This window comes from Pleurodeles waltl, chromosome 11 (assembly GCF_031143425.1).
Source record: "Pleurodeles waltl isolate 20211129_DDA chromosome 11, aPleWal1.hap1.20221129, whole genome shotgun sequence".
Lineage (NCBI taxonomy): Eukaryota > Metazoa > Chordata > Amphibia > Caudata > Salamandridae > Pleurodeles > Pleurodeles waltl.
Window position 1 is genome coordinate 596,816,340 of NC_090450.1, and position 14,236 is coordinate 596,830,575.

Genomic DNA, 14,236 nt, shown 5'->3' on the forward strand with positions numbered 1-14,236 from the left:
TGATACCTAGAGAGTACTGGTGGAAGTAGTATTCTTACTGACCAAATCATTTTTTTCATATTTTTAAATTATAGTATGTGTAAAAATATTTGGGGCCAGATGTAGGTATATCCCAATGTGCGATTTGCAAATTGCGAGTCAGAGCGACTCGCAATTTGCGAGTCGCAAATTGGAATGTAGGATGGTGTCCCTGACACCATCTGCGACTCGCAAGGGGGTCGCAAAGGCCCACCTCATTAATATTAATGAGGTTGGTCGCAATTTGCGATCTCCTTGAGACTCGCAGCACTCACAGGGATGGTGGCCTGCTGGAGACAGCAGACCACTATGTCTGTGACTGCTTTTAAATAAAGCAGCTTTTTTTTTGTAAAGCGGCCCGTTTCCCTTAAAGGTAAACGAGATGCATTACAAAACTAAAAAATGAAACGTTTTCGTTTCATTTTTGCAGAGCAGGCAGTGGTCCATAGGACCACTGCCTGCTCAGAAAAAATGTTTGCAGTTCCATTCACAAATGGGAAGGGGTCCCATGGGGACCCCTTCCCTTTTGCGAATGGGTTACCACCCATTTCAAATGGGTGCAAACTGCGATTGCTTTGCGACCGCGTTCGCGGTCACAAAGCAATCTGGCATTGCACTGCGACTTGCAATTAGCAACGTGAAAACTGTTTGCTACATCTGGCCCTTGGTCTCTTGCTGTTGATTGTATGGTTATTCTTATTTCCACTATCATGTAAATATGGTAACTGTTGAAAAAAAACTTGTGAACAAATTTCTAAATGATTTGCACGGACGTTTAAGGCACATCAATGCCCATTTTCCAGTACCAGCTGTCACCTGAGAACTGAAACAAATCTCATTCTACCGCCGAAAATTGTTGTGCCATGAAATCCACCAATTTCCTGCCAAACACCTGATGTGTTAGCAATAAAATGTTCTTTTTGCCTGGGTGCTCTGGTGCACTGGAGTGAAAACCATACTCATTTGCATTGCATTAACCAGAGCGTGTTGCTCATATGCATGACTTAAACAAATACTATGATGACAGTGTTTTGTCACTAACATTTCCAGAGTTCAGTTTCTTTTTGAATTTTGTATGGAATACCTACATTTTAAATGGCATTTGAAGACAAATAAATTATTTTTTGAAAGTAAATTAGTATGTCTTGGCTGTAGTTGACAACCTGTAGAGAAAATATTGCAGAAAGCATTATGGAAAATATGCGAAATAAATCAAAGTACACATTTTCAAATTGATTTCAGCAAGTCCAATAAAAGACACTCTTTAATAACTGCATTGGGGGTATGAATGAAAACACATTCCAAGTGTATAAGGATATATACTGTTGCTAAACTGTTCCTTTAAGCTTTTAATACATATACCATCTGCACTGTATGGTGCAAACAGAAGTGGGTTAGGGTTGCTTGCCTATAGTGAGCCACAGAGATGAAATAACCATGATTAATATAGCCATCACTAAATAGCCCAAGGCATGAGCCTTATACAACTCAGCATATGACTTATGGTTCGGATATTTATAATATAAATATAAAATGGAACCTCTAAATCAGGAGTCTCAAACCTTTTCAGTAATGAGAGCTACTTCTAATCAGTGAAAATCATTGTGAGCTACTGAAGGCTAAGAAACTTGCGCAGTGAAACCAGACATCCCCATGGCCAGATTTGTTGGATGTAAGCCTAATGTCCATAGAGCCAGATGCTATGGTTTGAGCAAAAAACTTTGACTAGAGCCTCAATGACAGGGCTGCTATATGTGTCAGTTAGAGTGTGGCCTTTGAGGGTCTATGAACATGTGTGCGTAAATGGGATACATGTGTATGGGTGACTGAGATCCTGTGTTATATGTAGTTGTTGCACAGGACAAACCTTTCACCATATGTGACACTAATATATGTATAATACAAAAACACAACCATTTTTTTTTTATGCGAGAAATTTTAAGTGCAGAAAAATGTTCAGTTTTTTACACCGTGTTAAGGTATGGACGCCACCCTCCTAGTTGTGCAGAGCAAGGTTAAAGGGATCCAGTTGTTCTTATGCTGCTTGACCTGTTCACAGCCATCCACATTTTAGACAATAGCACTCTTCCTTGAGTACATGAGCTAGTGGGGTTGTCCGAGGCAGCAGGCAGGCGATCTATGTCTTTCTGCAGGACTGTTATGGCCAGATGAAGGCTGTAGCAGCCATGTCATCAGCTTCACCACATTTTGTATGTGGTGCAGCAGGTGTCACAATTTTCAACCATGTTGTTTAACATCTCTGAATCTCTTCATGAAGAGCTAAATAAACAAAGAAACTTAGAATGCTTTTCATAATTATGCAAACAGCATTCAAATGTTGTTTCCCTTGCTGAAAGACAGAAATCTTAATAAAAATATGATTACCAACACTTTCCAAAACATGGATCCTTTTTAACTGGCGAAGTTCCAACACCTAGAAAATAAAACTGTCTTATAGGCTGGGTCAGTTCACTTTCTATAAACATTTTGGACTATTATAAACCCATCTAATTGGGAAATGCAATAATTTCTGTCAAAGACATGGAGACACACTTAGGCTTGTTCTCTATTGCGGCTGATGCCTAGGGGAGTAGCTTCCATTGGTGCAGGGAGTGCAGTGGTACTGGCACACACGGGCCCGAAAGGTTCACCGAACCCTGATTAGTGCTGTATTTCAGGGGACCCTTTCCTTCTTTGCACTAGGGCCCATGACACAGTATCTATGCCACTGTGGATGCATCTGTAGGAAGCTGGCCTGGTATGTCTTGAGCACCTATGGTGTTATCACCTTATACCAAGTCCAGGTATCTCCTATTAATGAGATGTAGGCAGTGTTTTGGAAGCCAGGGTTATCTAGAGGTAGCTGTGGATGAGCAGCCAAGACTTATCTTCAAGACACGGAAAGATAAAGCAATACCAATATAGTCACACAACACTTACACATATGAAAGCACCACACATGAAAGAAACATATAGGTACATAGTGTTACAAACATAAAGGTACTTTGTTAGGGTAACACAAATACTAGAATACTGAATATGCAATCCCCCAACTGGAGGTAAGTAAACACACTATTATATACACATTTGCAATCAGTAAATAGTATAGAAAGCAATAGGCTTGGTAAAAGCAATAGCAAATAGTGAGGGCTATAGGGGAGGGCTAAACCATTTACTAAAAGAGTGGAATGTGAAAGGCAGTCCCCCACCAAGGAAGTGGAATTAATAGAAGGGAGCCGGAGGAACTAGGAACTCCAAGAGGTGAGTACCAAAGTGACCCCCTGGGACAAGGAGACCAGAGGTAAGTACCTGATATTTCCTCAAGATAATAGGAGGACTTTGGAAAAGGATTGTGCAAAACTCAAGCAAGACTGGAAGAACCCAAAGGTGGATCCTGACCGAAAAAGACCTGCAAAGAAAACGGACCAAGTCCATTTCAAGTTGGAGTGTCTGGTGGTGGCAGGAGCCACTACCCACCCTTCTGTGGATGCAGGACCAGGTCAACAGTGGACGAAGAAGGTCAGCAGTGCAGCACAGGATATGAACTGGAGTCCCAGAAGTGATGCAAGCAATGTCCCATGTCGGCGGTCGAGATGCAGTTGGTTAGTGGTGTTGGAAAACCACCAACAAGCCTTGGCAAATGCAAGAGACGGTGAAGAAGGTTTGCAAGGCTGAAAAGGACCAGCAAGGACCAGGAGACTCGACCCAAGGAGGGGAGTCGGAGGTGACCCTCAGCAGCTAGGAGAGTCAGAAGAAGAGGAGGCAGCCCCAAAAGGCAACCCAGTGGCAGCAGACACAGGACTCATGGTGAGCACAACTCAGCACACCTGAAGAGGAGTCCCACGTCTCTGGAGCAGCAGGCAGGACACTGTGTTTTGAAGGAAGTGGTCCTGAGGGGTGGGGCTACAGGAAGGCTGAATTTCCCTTTGGAGGAGGCGCAAACAAGCCCTGGTAGCTGCAATAGTCGTAAGGAGAGGCAAGGGCTTACTGTCTCCCAAGATAGACAGCTGGCAGAGAGGATCAATGGGACCACTCTAGTCCACCACCTGTGATGAAGGATCCATGGAGTTCCAAAGGAGAGCAGATCCATGCAGCCAGTCGTTGTTGCAGTTGGTGTCTGCAGATGCAGGGGAGTGACTCCTTCACTCCAAGTCAGATTCCATCCTACTTCTTGTGCAGGCTAAAGTCTCGTCACCCTCAGAGGACGCATAGCAAGGGAAATGTTGCAGTTGCTGGAAGGAGCCAGAGAAACGATGTTGCAGAGCGAAGTCATTGCTGTAGTTGCAGATTGACAGTTCCTAGAGGGTCCAGTTGCAGTCCCAGTGGCCAGAAGATAAAGTAAATGACACAGAGGAGTCCTGCTGGAATCTTGTACATCAAATCTGATGACCTACCCAAGAGGGAGACCATAAATAGCTCAGGAAGGAGGACTGGTCACCTAGCAGAGTGACCACCTATCAGGAGGGGGCTGTGACGTCACCTTCCTGACCTGGCCACAGCTCCCAGGAGCCTCTGCCTACCTTAGATTCAAGTTGGCAGAATCGGGTGTCCACCCAGAGGAGCTCTGGGCACCACCACTAGGATGGTGATGGACAGGGGAGTGGTCACTTCCCTTTCCTTTGTCCTGGGGACCAAAAGGCAAGGGTGCCTTTGAGAGTGGTTCTACTACCTGTCTGAAGCTTGAAGTGCATGTGTTCCATAAAAGTAGCTTCTAGATAAATTAAGAGGTACAATTGATGGTGCTTCGGTGGATGATGATGAGTCATCCTCTTAGATAATGGGGTCAATCCTGGTACAGAATTTTGTAACCAGTAGGGGAAGCTGTAGTGATGTTCGGCGCTGATGTGGGGTTGAGCCAAGTTTCAGTGAGGAAGAGGATGTCGGGTGCATTGAAGTCGATGAGGTTCCAAATTTCAGAGGATATATACATATGGCTTTGGCTATGCAAAGTGGAGGTTGTGCCCAACATTCTTGATGGAGAAACTGCTGCTACACACAATTTTTGGTCATGCACAGGGTGGGGTTGTCTGTAGGCCCTGGCCTTAAATCAGACTGCCTGCCCAACTCTCTGTGGCCTGCCATCACCCACAGCCCATGGCTTTTGGTCATTGGCAGTGGAGGTCTATCCAGGCTCTATTCCACCCATCACAGGCAGCCAACCTCAGCTGTGCACTGCCACATGTGCAGTTACATAGGCCTCAGGTCCTTGCCTCTGGCAAGTCTTGCGCCCAACTTTCAGAAGGTGCCCAACATCAGCAATGCATTACCATTAGGCAGGCAAAGTGAGAGGCTGCCTCAGGGCCTTTGCTCAGACTATGCCCTACAATCAAACCTCCACACCACTTCTGCTCATAGCTTTTGGCTTTCTGCAGTGGGTTTTCCCAAAGGGTCTTGACTACATCCAGCCCTGCATCTAACTCTCCACAAGTGGCCAACATCTTCCTCCGGTTGTGTGGCTGTATGCAATGGGGGTTGGCTGCAGGGCCTGCCTTCGGCCAAGCCCTGTGGCTAACACTCCATGGGTGGTGAGCCATTGTTGTGCAAGAGCATTAGCTGCTGTGGGGCATAGTTACAGCACCTGACTGCGACCAGGTCCTGTGCTCAACCTGCTGCATGCAGCCAACCCACATACATGGTTGTTAGTCAAGAAGGGCAGTAATAAATAAACACCTTTTTATACCAATTATTTTGTAATTGTAGGATTAATGAATTCTGTGCTGGATTCCCAAGTTCCATGATGGGTTCCTGAGCCCTGAGGCTCACAAGTGTTCAGGATCTGTGAATCAAGCATAGGATTTCCAAATTCCACAATAAAAATACTTTTTATTTTTTATTTTATTGCCTCAGGGCGTGCCTTCGTTGAACGCTACATGGGTCTGCGGTCAGGGTTTACTCACCCAGACCTCTTATCCCCTTCAACATTTCATGTTCCCCAACATGGTGCTCTGTGCACTGTGTTCTGTTATTGTGGCCTCAATAGAAATTTTTCTGTGGTGGCCAGGCACTAACATTGAGGTCAAACCTTCCTTGTTCCATGGTGCGTCTTTATGGGTTATAAACGGATTTGCTAATTTTCCATGTTTACACATATCTGCATAGCTAGCGCATATTAACAGTTTAGATTTCACTAAAATGTAACATTTTCATCCCCAACCCAAGTGCTTTTTAACTGCAAATTATTCATGTACTACTGAACGGAGTTACTCCTACCTAAGCAAAGACACTTCCTTAATTAAAGATTTACCTTTGTGCCAAATTTGATGTAATTCCATTCAGCTGTTTTTTCTTTGTCAGTGAGCAAAGAATCTCATGGGAATGAAAATAGGAAATGGCACTTTTGGGACAACCTCCTTTTCCATGGTCCTTGCTTGACTGATCTACATGAAACTTGGCATTAAGATCCCAAACTTGATCTACTTTTTTGGGAAAGCTTTGTGCAGATTTATCAATCATAGCCTTTCCTATGGAAACTCTGACCTAGCCATACATATATTTCTTTGACAAGGGTTGGAGTGGCTGTTCTTCTACTCTGTAATCACCCAGATTCCATTCACACTAGGGGGCTCATTTCAACCAACCATGGCCACGCATCCCAATCTACCTATGGCCTTGTACCATGATGGCCTGGTTTTACCTGGGTATATTTTCTTTTTCATGCTGGTCCTGGCATTTCTTAACATAAAATCTTCACAGAACCCGGCTAACAGGCTATTACTACCGTATCTCCCTCTTTACCTGTCATAATATAAAGGGCATGCTGACTAGCAGACAGACCCTTTGAAGCCCTTGGCTTCATAACTCAAACCATTATTACACTGTACTTCATGCACTCAAGTGAACATTGCTCCCCCACTATTCTCTCACTTATCCTTCTGGAGCGTACTAGCACTTCCTGTAACATCACGAGGAAAGTATGCCACTAACGCCCCAAAGCAAGGAATGTAACAAGAAAGAGCGGTCTAGGCAAAGTGATGATTATGTGAAGTTATGCAATCATTGCTGCCATTTCTCCCTCTTGCACATTCTACTCATAATATTATGCGGATACAACACAGAGTAGGCACCAGCTAAGACATTTTCCACATGAAAAACACACCAACAAACAAATGTGAAAACACATGTGAACTTTATTGCAACTGCATCATAAAGGGTGAAAAACAAGAAACAATCAACACGGACCGGACCACTGGCAAGACAGCCCTTTCAGCAACCTGCTGGGTTCAATCCATATTCAACAGGTCCAAAATTGACACAGACAGCTTCACAGTTACAGGAACTACCAGTGCACATTATTAAGTAAACGTAGCATTCATGGCATCCAGCCCATGCATTGATATGGACAAGGCTTCCCCTCCAATAGCATGAGAACCACCTGCTAATCCAGGTGAGAAGGAAACAGCAACTTGGGCACAGGCTCAACATATCGAGGAAAATGCACAAATAAGGGAAATAAAAACCATCAACCCCAGAACTCCTAACGGGGCTTTTTTAACTAAGGTTTAAGCCCTTAGTAAATTAACAGAAAGTTTTATGTCACTCAAGCACCTTCCCAAAACCTTATTAATTAACGTTGTCAGTTGCAACCTGACCACACAAGTACTACAGCCAAGAAGACTTGTATTGGTATACGCCTGCTGCTTTACTTGGACTCTACTTTTAAAATGAAAACATAGCATATTTAATTTAAAAACCTAATACAAAGGTACAGTAAAGTTATGGTGGTCATTACAACCCTGGCGGTCGGTATTAAAGCGTCAGTAAAAAAAATGGAATCACGACCGTGGCGGAAACCGCCAACATAGACAGCCGCTTTAACACTCCCACGGCTGTGGCGGTAGAAACAAACACTGCGTCGGTAACCGCCAACAGACAGGCAGAAGAGAAAGTTCCGCCCACTGTATTACAACAGCCCAAACCGCCACCTTTTCCGGGGCGGATACACTGCGAACAAAAACACGGCGGAAACAGGACTTGGAAGGGAAAACGCTCACCTCTACACACCCCACGAGGAACTGGGACGCCATGGAAACCAAACTCCAGATTCTCCCAGCCTTTATCTTCCTGCTCCTCTACCAGGAACAACAAAGACGGCGGCGAAGACCACGGTGAGTACTGCACCTACGACACAGGGGAGGGGGGACGGAAAAAAGAGTGACACACACACGCAACACGCAACACTCCCATCCCCACCCTAACCTACTGCAACACACACACAAGTACATGTAGATACATTACATTTACAACCCCCAACCCCCCCTGGAAGAATGCAAGGACAAAAGGAAATGAGTCCAACGTTTGTAATCTATTCAAAGGCAGTAATCAAAAATATATATATACATATTTACACTATAAACAAATATATACACCAAGAATACAAGTCCAAGGTATTCCACCATCATAGTCCGTGGACCACTGGGCCCAAAATGCATGGGCGAGGCCCAAACTCAATACCCGATCAAAACGGAGAGAACACTGCTGGGGCTTCAGATCGAAATAAAACAGACACCTCAGGGGGAAGGGAAGGGGGGGCACCTCAGCCGGATGAGTGCACAACACCAGATCCACGAGGGGGCTCCATGCCCACTGCTGTATCCTGGGGAGTGCAAAGTCACAGTCTCACAAGTCTTTCCAGTGGGTGGGTTGCCCACTGCTGTATCCTGGGGAGTGCAAAGCCACAGTCACACAAGTCTTTCCATTGGGTGGGTTGCCCACTGCTGTATCCTGGGGAGTGCAAAGCCACAGTCTCTCAAGTGGATAACAGTCTCCACTGGTTCTGGAGGGGGCCTTGTGCCCAGAGTGATTCATCCTGCCAAGGACAGAGGTAGTGGATGTCTTTCTCCACTGGTTCTGGAGGGGGCCTTGTGCCCAGAGTGATTCATCCTGCCAAGGACAGAGGTAGTGGATGTCTTTCTCCACTGGTTCTGGAGGGGGCCTTGTGCCCAGAGTGATTCATCCTGCTTGTGGCGGCCTCAGTAGCGTCGGAAGCTTTGTCGCTTATTGGCCTGCGGTGCCGGTGGCGGCAGTGTCCTGTTCAGTGGTGCTTGTGGCGGCGCTGTCCTTGGCAGCGGTGCTTGTGGCGGCAGTGTCCTGTTCAGCGGTGCTTGTGACGGCGGTGTCCTTGGCAGCGGTGCTTGTGGCGGTGGTGTCCTTGGCAGCGGTGCTTGTGGCGGCGGTGTCCTGTTCAGCAGCGGTGCTTGTGGCGGCGGTGTCCTTGGCAGCGGTGCTTGTGGCGGCGGTGTCCTGTTCAGTGGTGCTTGTGGCAGCGGTGTCCTGTTCAGCGGTGCTTGTGGAGGCGGTGTCCTTGGCAGCAGTGCTTGTGGCGTCCTTGGGCGGTGTCCTGTTCAGGGGTGCTTGTGGCGGCGGTGTCCTTGGAAGCGGTGCTTGTGGCGGCAGTGTCCTTTTCCAGCGGTGCTTGTGGCTGCGCTGTCCTTGGCAGCAGTGCTGGTGGCGGTCTTGTCCGCCGTGCAGGTTTTCGCAGACTTGCCTGTTTTTCTGTGCCCCTTCCCCACCTTGGATGGTGGCGTAGCTGTCTTCCCACTCCCAACTGTACCCCTGGGAGAGGATTTGGTGGTAGATGTTTTGCCTCTCTCCCGCTGGGCACTGGCCAACTTTTTGTGCTTTGGAGGTGGGGGACTGTCCGTGGTCTGGTTCATTGGCACACTGGCTGCCCTGCTGTTTGGCGCACTCCAGAACCCGGTTACTACTGGCACCACTGTTCCCGCAGATGTTGTGGCTGAGGTGCTGGGTTGGGACCTTGAAAGGCAGGCCCTAGGGGACTGAAGGGGTGGGGGAGGTGAGGGGAAGAGGTCAAGGTTGGACAGGAAAAGTTTTTTGGACACACTGGGACGGGTAGATGGAGGGGGTTTGGGAGTGGAGGAAGAGGTATTGGTTGTAGGAGGTGTACGTTTGCTGACTTTGGGTGAAGGTGCATGGGCTGGAGGCTGTCGTGAGGTGGATCGCTGGTGGGTGGGTGTGTGGCTGCATTTGTGTACCTTGGGAGGTGGGCTCACAGGCACACTGGGAGAGGACACAGGGGATGTGTGAATGGTAGTGGGGTGGTGACTGCAGGTGAGCGGTGTGTTGTGGTGGGTGTGCTGGTGATGGAGGTAATGGCTGAAGATGTAGTGCAAGACAGGTGTGAGTGGAGACGAGACTGGGAGGGAGGAGGGACACGAGGAGGAGGGGGACACAGTGGAAGCAGTGGATGTTGGTATGTCTGCATATGTATGATGCTTGCATGAGTGCCTGTGGGATGTGTGGTGCTTAAGTTTGCCTGAGATTCCCTTGTGTGTTGACGTGTGTGCATGCTGGTCTGATGGTGTGCTTGGGATAGGCTGAGGTACAGGGGTTTGGGTCTGGGTGGAGGAAGTTGGAGGGGGGAGGCTAGAGACAGGGACAATGGCTGCCATCAGTGCTGAGGCCAGAGTCTGAAAAGCTCGCTGTTGGGCCGCTTGACCAGAATGAATGCCCTCCAGGTATGCATTGGTCTGTTGCAACTGCCTCTCTACACCCTGGATGGCATTCAAAATGGTAGACTGCCCAACAGTGAGGGACCTGAGGAGGTCAATGGCCTCCTCACTGAGGGCAGCAGGGCTGACTGGGGCAGGGCCTGAGGTGCCTGGGGCGAAGGAGATGCCCACCCTCCTGGGTGAGCGGCCACAGGGCACACGCTGAGGGGCTGCTGGGAGGGTGGTGCTGGTAGGGGGGGTGGCGGCTGTACCCGTAGATGCGGTGGGCACAGAGGGGCCCGCCACCACAAGGGAGCTCACATCAGAGGAGGAGTCCGTGTCGCTGGTCTCAGCTCCGGTCCCTGTCGTGGAGCTCCCCTCACCCTCCGTCCCACTGGTGGCTTCTGACTCTGTTGTGTCGCCCTCCAGGGCCATGTGGGATGCAGCTCCCTCCTGCTCCGGTGCCACTGCTCCTCCGCCTGATGATGCTAATGCACACAAGAACAGGGAGACCACAAAAAGGGGGGGGGACGACAGAAGAAAGACATGTTAAATGCATCCAATACCGCTACCGTTGGTGGACACTACAGACACAGAAGCCCCCTGCACTATGCCGTGCACTTTGAGTTCCCTAATTAATCACAGGGACAAGGGTTACAAGGCCTATGTCCGATTGCTGCACACATGGAAGTCACAGGAGCCTGACTAGGTGTAGTTCGCTCTGAACATAGGTGGGGTGGGGTGCCACAGGGCCTGCCTTAAGAAGGGACCTTGCCTACTAAACTCGCCCTGGCCTAGGGGAACCCACAGCCCACCTCCCCCACCCAGACACCTACTATGCGTGCTGAATCAGCAGAATGAGAGTGTATTCACCCCCTTGTGGCTGCTGTGATGCCCTCAAGCGCCCATCCAACTCCGGATACGCCACCGCCAGGATCCGGAACATCAGGCGGGTCATGGTGCGACGGGCAACCCTCCCACGTTGGGAGGCCATCCCCAGCTGGGCCTCTGCCGCCTTCTTGCTCCAGCGGCAAATGTCCTCCCATCTTTTCCGGCAGTGGGTGCTCCGTCTGTGGTGGACCCCCAGGGTCCGGACTTCATTGGCGGTGGCAGGGCAAATATATTTCTTCTGGGGTGCGCTGACCTACAGGAATAGTACAAGGGAAAAGGAGAAGATATAACCGTCCGCAACGTCACAGTCATTGGCCCGAATCCCTACCCGTGCTATGACGCACATGCACTCACCGTCATATCATGCACGCCTCATTCTCCCTCCCTATCTTTCATCAACACTACTCCACACAGGCATTACCCATTCTGCATGCTCACTGTTTACTTACCTGTTTGTCTGGAGGACCGTAGAGTAGCGTGTACTGGGGGAGGACCCCATCCACTAGTTTCTCCAACTCCTCAGTGCTGAAGGCAGGGGCTCTTTCCCCAGACACACGAGCCATTGTCTCTTCCAGACTGAGGTCACAGCAGCACTTGCAGTGTAGGTCCTCTCCTGTCAAAGATCAGGTATCAAGTGATTGAACAGAGAGAAAATGGCGGTGCCGTCCGCGGCGGTGCGTACTGTCACCGCCGGCGTACATCGTCATTGGTTCCTGGGACCCATAGGGTTCAATGTTAACCAATGCAGGACTGCGCAGCGGTCTTCGACCGCCTACCGCAACGGTGTACAACGCCAGCGCAGTTACCTCATATCCCCTTGTCCCACATTACAGGTCAGGCAGCCGCCATTTCAGGGGGCCACATGGCATTAATTTTGACTGCGTCACACATATCTAGGCCTTGCTTAAACACTGATACAGCCATATTTCGATTTTCACACATTTTGCTATGAAGTTGTGTTAACGTACCTCAGTGTTGGTTGACTCTCTGCTCGCTGTTCTCCTCCATAGAGCACGTCCGCTGGGGCAGGTGAGGAGATGGGGGCATCCTCCGGTGTACAGACCGCTGCTGGACCTGTCGACAATGGAGGAACAACATGTAATTGTCACATACAGACTTGATCGTACCACAATCCTGGAACTGTGTGCCCAGTTGGAGCCAGAACTGATGTCAGCTATCCGCCATCCCACAGGAATCCCCCCTCTAGTGCAGGTCCTATCAGTACTCCATTTCCTAGCAAGTGGGTCTTTTCAAACAACAGTGGCCATTGCATCAGGGATGTCCCAGCCTATGTTCTCCAACGTGTTGTCCAGAGTGTTGTATGCCTGCTGAAACACATGGGCAGATACATCGTGTTCCCTCACGTGGAGGATTTGCCTACAGTGAAAGGTGACTTCTATGCCCTGGGACATATCCCCAACATCATAGGTGCCATTTATGGGACACATGTGGCCTTGGTCCCCCCCGCAGGGGTGAACAGGTGTACAGAAACCGGAAGAGTTACTATTCTATGAATGTGCAGATGGTGTGTTTGGCCGACCAGTACATCTCCTATGTAAATGCCAAGTTTCCTGGCTCAGTGCATGACGCTTACATTCTGAGGAATAGCAGCATCCCTTATGTGATGGGCCAACTCCAGAGTCACCGTGTGTGGCTATTAGGTGAGGACATGGACCCAATACAGTGTGACTAGGTGTCTGGGTCTGGGGATGTCCCTAAGAGTTAGTGTGTGTCTAACAGTTGTCCCTCGCCATTTGCAGGTGACTCTGGCTACCCCAACCTGTCATGGCTACTGACCCCAGTGAGGAATCCAGGACAAGGGCAGAGGAACGCTACAATGAGGCCCATGGGCGAACTCGGCGGATAATAGAGCGGACCTTCGGCCTTCTGAAGGCGAGGTTCAGGTGCCTCCATATGACAGGTGGTTCCCTATTCTACTCACCAAAGAAGGTATGCCAGATCATCGTGGCCTGCTGTATGCTTCACAACTTGGCTTTGCGACGACAGGTGCCTTTTCTGCAGGAGGATGGTCCAGATGGAGGTGTTGTGGCAGCTGTGGAGCCTGTGGACATTAAAGACGAGGAAGCCGAAGAAGAGGACATAGACAACAGGAACACGGTGATCCAGCAATACTTCCAGTGAGACACAGGTAAGAAGACAACACTGCCTGCTACATCTGATTTAATTCTTCTACCTCTCATCTGCTGTCATTTTCACCCACTGTATGGACCATGAGTTGTCACTTTCCCTTTCAGTTTCACAGATGTGGGTCCCACTGTGTGACATCTGCTTTGTTTCCTCATGGACTAGAGTTGTGTGACATAGGTATGTTGACATTACATTGGATGTAGCATTTTTCCACAGTTATTGCAAATACACATTTTCGAAAGCACAGACTGACTCCAGATTGTTTTGTGATTTAAGGGTGTTTATTTAAGTGCAAAATAGTGGAGGGGGTTGTAAAATGGTCAGGGGTGATGGTGGAGGAATGTCCATGGCAGAGTCCAGTCTATTATTCTCACAGGTGCATTGTCCAAAGGGGCATAGGAAGTGGAGCTAGGGCAGTTTAAGTATGGACAGGGTGACAAAGTGGGACAGAAGGATGACAATCAGGGTGGTCTCATATCTTGGCGGGGGTCTTGGCATTGTTCTCTGTCTTTGTCCTGGATCTCAGGGACCACTTGCGGGGTGGTTCTCCATCTGCAGGGGGTGGGGTGCTGGTGTCGTGGTCCTGTGGCGGTGTCTCCTGTCTACTAGCACCGGTGGAGGTGGTGGGCAGTTCATCGTCTAGGCTAGTGTCAGGGGCCCCTTGTTGTGCCACAGTGTCCCTCCTGGTGTTGATGAGCTCCTTCAGCACCCCTACAATGGTGCCCAGGGTG

At 49.0% G+C, this 14,236-nt stretch overlaps 1 protein-coding gene across 2 annotated transcripts in view; it reads left to right on the forward strand.

The window, feature by feature from the left end:
- TACR1 (tachykinin receptor 1) overlaps nucleotides 1-14,236 on the forward strand; it is a 1,875,561-nt gene that overhangs the window by 1,424,307 nt on the left and 437,018 nt on the right. The gene's annotated exons all lie outside the window — the stretch shown is intronic.